The sequence below is a fragment of the Aethalodelphis obliquidens genome, unplaced genomic scaffold (assembly GCF_003676395.1).
Source record: "Aethalodelphis obliquidens isolate GAN/ISIS:26980383/991018 unplaced genomic scaffold, ASM367639v1 scaffold5, whole genome shotgun sequence".
NCBI lineage: Eukaryota > Metazoa > Chordata > Mammalia > Artiodactyla > Delphinidae > Aethalodelphis > Aethalodelphis obliquidens.
This window is the reverse complement of record NW_020837949.1, coordinates 26,225,729-26,232,207: the sequence shown is the minus strand read 5'-3', so window position 1 is coordinate 26,232,207 and position 6,479 is coordinate 26,225,729.

Sequence of the window (6,479 nt, the reverse complement as noted above, 5' to 3'; positions counted from 1 at the left end):
ATGCAAGATTGATCTCATAGAACTTCTGATATTTTTACTCATATTTGAGATCAAAAGATCTTTAAAGAGATGTGGATAGTGGCTACATAGAAAAACCAGTCAGTATTCTGACATTCTGCCTCATATTCAAGACTTGAATGTTATGTTTCTGATACAAAGTCAACATTCTAAGCTGTTGAAGTTGAAAGCACGTATTTGTAATACGTGCAATAAGTTTCTTTAGCATTCACAATCCCCAAATTCATCCCCTTCTCCTTTTGGAAAGCAGTTGCAAATGAATTTCTGATGGAGGAATAATCAAATCCAAAGGACACAAACCATATTTGCTCAAAGTGGGTGAAATAGAAAATTTTGAGTACTGCAGAAAAGATCTATCAAATGGATTATTTTCTGCCTATCAAATTCAAAATCACTCAAGTGAAGACAATGAAATGTATTAATTACCTTAATTTTATGAATAAGGCTTAAATGGTCTACTGACAGCAGAAGTGTGAATTTCCTTGGTTATTTAAAGTTTACTGTTATTTTCTCTGTTGCATGATTTTGGTATCTATTTAAGGGTGTAGCAAAATTTAATCATTGAAATCATGGCCTAATTCACAACTTAAAAAGCTCCTGTCAAATCTTTTAATATTAATTTGAACGTATATTCATCTACAAAGTCCTAACAAAAATTAACCTTCTCATCAAGGACAAAAGAAATAATGAACATGGCTTAATGTGAAGCTTATGCAAAATGTAGAAGACTTATTTTACATGATATTAACTTAAAATCAGCAAGGCTTTTTTGAATTATGCATTACATCTAGAAACCTAGTGGAATCAAAAAAGTTTTTCCAATAATAATTATAAATTGATAAACTAGTGAGACCATTAAATGAGATTTTTTATAATTAAAAATGACAGACCATATGTGGTGTTCTACTTTATTGAGATGTTAAATTAAGTGATTTTATACAAATTTTGAATAGCCAAAGCATTAATAATATTGTTCTTCCTTTTTTGTATCAATTCTCCCTGGAGACATATGACAATTTTTAAAGAAAGCCTCTCTTAGTTGCAAAATGAAAATACCAGAAAATTGTATGATCTTTCTTCTTTTTTTTGGCTGCGTTGGGTCTTCGTTGCTGTACTCGGGCTTTCTCTAGTTGCGACGAGTGGGGGCTACTTTTTGTTGCAGTGTGTGGACTTCTCATTGCAGTGGCTTCTCTTGTTGCAGAGCATGGGCTCTAGGTGCGTGGGCTTTAGTAGTTGTGGCACGTGGTCTCAGTAGCTGTGGCATGCAGGCTCTAGAGCACAGGCTTCAGTAGTTGTGGCACACGGGCTTAGTTGCTCCACGGCATGTGGGATCTTCCCAGACCAGGGCTCGAACCCGTGTCCCCTGCATTTGCAGGTGGATTCTTAACAACTGCGCCACCAGGGAAGTCCAGTATGCTCTTTTTATTAGTTTTCCTTCTTATTCTAGAGAGTAGCAACATGTGAAGACTATTATAACTGCTATGATGTAATGAGACTGCTTTCTTTCTGCTGGAATTTCTCCTCATCTAAGCATAAAATGATTAAAGTTACAAAAATGAGTTTATGCTTTAGTCCAAATATGAGTCAATACATGATCTTCATGGGATTCTGAAAAGTGTAGACAGGTTCAAAAAAAATCCCAAACTGTTAGCATTCTGGTTTGTTCTACCTGTAATTGTTGGCATGTGTATGATTTTGAGGGAAGGGGCTGTTTTGTTGAGAGCTGTATTGCCAGTTTTCATCACAGTGCTCTGAACAAAGTAAAGGCTCATGAAATGTGCTCATTGAATAAATGCACAGACACACATACTGAAATGGGGTCAGATTGTTAGTATACGCCTTTCTTCTTACCTGTAACAGTAAATATAAGAAGGTTCTTAAATATTCTTCTGAAACATGTTATTTGAGGGCTGCATTATATTACAATTTGGGGGTATGACTTATAATTTATCTAATTAGTATTCTGGGGCATTATGGTCGTTCCCACTTTTCCTAAATAGTATTTTTGGGACGCTATTGTCATTCTCAATTTTTCATAGTTCATAAAAGTAGAATAACCTGGAGAGAGGTAGACACTAAATAAACGTTGTAAAATCATATTTATCCCTTTATCTATTTAATTCATACCACATACATGGAAACGTATTTGTGAGTTCTCTCTACAAATAGAGAAGATCAAATCAATTATTACTGCAAGGTTGGAGCAGGGACATAAGAGAATCCAGGACAAATCAATATTACCATCTATACTCCATGGACATGCATTATAATTTGTGAAGGGTTATTTGAATGTACATTATTATTTCTTTAAGTCTGTAAACTTCCATTTAAAATATCACCTATTTCCTAAATGAACTGCCAAGAATTAAACAATATTAATGATTCCATTTTGGTTTGGCAGAACACTAGTGCTCAACTTGTTACAGATTGAAATTAATAGTACAAAAACTCCATTCAGATGAAGAAGGATCTCAGTAATTAATTTTCCTTTTTCTGAAAACACTGAAATGAACACAGATAATCTACAGTTCTCCAAGAAAGATCTTTCAGATGCCAAAGAGGAATTCTTATCTTGGAAGAGGAAAGAAACCCAACAGGAAAGGAATTGTGAAACGAATAAAGGTCAGTGATGAATCTGAACTGGTGATAGTATTTTGGGGTTCTATTTACTTTTTCGTTAGGCTGCTTTAGGGTTTGTTGGTTCTTAAATGATGCCTGACAGGCAGCCCTCTATTGTTTCCTTCCCTCTTTCCATTGCAAATGCTCATTAAGTTAAGCCTTTTAGTTAGATAGTGTAAGACATTTGTTACTGGGTAGAGCGAAGCCCTATTTCAGGGCAGCTAACAATAGCTGAATACAACAGAAGTGTCTCTGGCAAAACTGAAACCAAGATTCATTAAATCCAAGAAACGTGGATTTAAAATGGGAGGGATTTTAAAGATCATCCCGGTTCACTGCTTTACCATCGGGACTTCTGAACTATTAGAGGACTTTAAAGGAGCAATGAGTAGAAAGTGGGGTTCTTAAACCATTTTCAACTTTTCAAAAAGCTTAAAAAGTTGGACAATTACTCATGAGAAATCTGCACTGATTCCTTGCTTTTGCTTAGGATTATATGAATTTAGTTAGACAGCACTAATTATATTAATCAGACCAAAAACACTTATTAACTGTTGTTTTCAATAAATAAAAATGAGAAACAAATTCTTATTTAATAGGTGAAATTTCACAGGTATAATCTTTTCATTTTTTTTTTTTTTTTTTTTTTTTTTTTTTTTTTTGCAGTACGCGGACCTCTCACTGTTGTGGCCTCTCCCGTTGTGGAGCACAGGCTCCGGATGCGCAGGCTCAGCGGCCATGGCTCACGGGCCCAGCTGCTCCGCGGCATGTGGGATCCCCCCGGACCGGGGCACGAACCCGCGTCCCCTGCATCGGCAGGCGGACTCTCAACCACTGCGCCACCAGGGAAGCCCGGTATAACCTTTTCAAACTAATCAGTGGTGAAAACTTGGCAACAGATGGTCTATAGATGAGAGTCCACAGAAGTTAAGAGCCTGACTCAAGATTAAGTGAATTAGTGTGAAGGCAGGGACGGGATATCCAGTTTGCTGACTTCCAGTAGGGGGGATGCAGGGTTAGCAACTTCATCTTCTAGTTCTGCCTCTTCTTCCAAACTTCTTAGAGGCTGGTGCCACCCCACTGCAGTCTGTGAGGGGCCCTCCCCAGATGCGGGCTTCTTGCTTCTGTACCTGGGAACCCTGCACAGTCCTCTATTTCCAATAAAACATCACTGAAGATTTTATACTAATTTTTTTTTTTTTTTTTGGCCGTGTCGTGCGACACGTAGGATCTTAGTTCCCCAACCGGGGATCGAACCCGTGCCCCTGCAGTGGAAGCGTGGAGTCTTAACCACTGGACTGCCAGGGAAGTCCCAGATTTTACACTGATTTTAAATATTTATAACAACAAAATGTTACCTTCTTTCTACGCTTATTTGCATTTTATGAAGGTCTAAGGCCTTGAATCAAAGAACTGAAGCTCTTCCAAGAGAGGTTCAACCTCTCACTAGGTATTCTTTTGGCAGAGAGGAATTTCTGGTAAAGAGCCAATGATTACGGCAAGTATGAAGTGGATTTTAACTTTCCAAAAGAACATTGATCTATTTAGAGTGGATCTAGGGAAATCGTGTTATGAATATTTGCAGTGTTAGCTTCCCTTATAAGGGAAGTAACTGAATTGTGCCATGGGGTTTAACCCCCTCTGCCGTGATACAGCAGGTATGGTCTGGTTCTGAAAGACTGGTTTTATCACTATCTTACAATAAGCAAGTGTTGTGTCAGAAAGACTTAGGGATACATGGAAGCCAGGTTTCAGTAAATTTTAAGCACCTAATGTGTGTCCTCTCTATAAGAACCAAAGCTTATGTTCTGAGGTAGACAAATTATGATGTGTATCACATACTTGTTTTGTGACCTTAGAGTAGGAAGTACTTTGCACATTCAATACTGAAAATTCAGTGCTTTCAAATAGGTGTCAGTTTTAGTCTGTGGAACCATAAAATAAGCATTTAAAATATCTCACCAAATACACTGGTATAAAACATGCATTTTGATTTACATTTAGATTTAATAAAACCATAGGGACACAACATTAGTAGTGTATTACATCATTATTCTTTGTTCAAATTGCTGTTACACGAAGAAGAGACAGGTATGTGGAGTCGTATAAGCCCATTCCAAAATTAGATGCTATCCAATATTAAGAAAAAATTTCCTTGATGACTCTCTGAACAACTAATGGCTAGTGAATAACTTATTAAATATAACTACTTCTGAATGATATAAGCATTGGGAAATCCGTAGCTTTATTTGTATTTTAGTTTTAAGTGACTCAAATGCAGAAACTGAAGAGACTTCTATAAAATAACTACAATGCAAAATAATTCTCCATAAAATTTACATACAATTGTGTCTTCCTTTTCCACCATTGTTTCAGAGTTGTGGATTTTAATCAGAAAAAAATATTTTCAACTTTCTCAGTGATTGCACACTTGGACGTTCAGATTCCTCCTCTTGTCACTTATTCAAGCTATCCCTCTACTTAAAAATAAAAGTCAGCCCTACAGACCCATAATGACTGTTGTTTATCTTACGTTTCTTTGTTTCTCGTATTTTTCACAATAAAAATGAGATATTGAGAAAATGAGATGAAATAATAAAACTATCCAAGATAATCCTCTTAGGAGAGGAATCTTTGGTCAATTGGTCCAATGATATTCACTCCATTCCATTCCCGTTTTTGTAATAGCTTCACTAGACTGGGTCTGGAGTGACCCCAAGTGTGTAGCTGTTTCCCTTGGCACCACAGCAGCAGAGCTTGCTTGGATGTTAAGGAATCCAAAATAGAAGGATAAATAAATTTCAAGTCTTGTTTCTAAGAGAATAGCAATAAAGACTGGTTTTTGTCACCAAAGCTTAGTAATCATATCTAATCCTTTATGAGGATTTCCTATGTGCCAAATTCTGAATGTTTTACATATATTATTTCATTTAATCCACTCTGCCCCACCCTTCCACTTCCCCATGATTTTCTGAAGTGGGCACTATTACTATTCCCAGTTTTCATGTGAGGCTAACCAATTTGCCTAAGGTCAAACAACTAGTTTTGGGGTGTAGACAGGGGTTGAATCCATGCAGTCCAGAGCAAGAGCCCAAGGATCCAGTGCTGCTAAAGCTCCCTCCCAGGTGATTATAATACGAAGCCAAGGCCAAGAACCACAGACTGGCTCAGATTCTAGTTCAAGGTGCTTCAAATCAAATGCTTTCAAGACCAGGCAGTTAAATTAAATGAAGCAAGCAGATACAGACTTCACACTCTAAATAATTTCTAAAATAATGGTTCTGAATCTTTTACCTGAAACGTATCACCTGGGGAGACTGCTAAAAATGCAAATTACTGAGCTTCAGACCCATAGAATCTTTGTTCAATCTGCATCAAAGTTACCTAGGTTTTAATTTCTTCATTTATTTTAACATCTCTTCAAATATTTTCTCAGTCCCTTTCTTTTTCTCTTCTCCTTCTGGGTCCCCTATAATTCGAATGTTGGTGCATTTAACGTTGTTCCAGAGGTCTTTGAGACTGTCCTCAATTCTTTTCATTCTTCTTACTTTATTCTGCTCTGCGGCAGTCACTTCCACTATTTTATCTTCCAGGTCACTTGTCGGTTCTTCTGCCTCTGTTATTCTGCTATTGATTCCTTCTAGAGAATTTTCAATTTCATTTATTGTGTTGTTCATCATTGTTTGTTTACTCTTTAGTTCTTCTAGGTTCTTGTTAAACGTTTCTTGTATTTTCTCCATTCTATTTCCAAGATTTTGGATCATCTTTACTATCATTGCTCTGAATTCTTTTTCAGGTAGACTGCCTATTTCCTCTTCATTTGTTTGGTCTGGTGGGTTTTC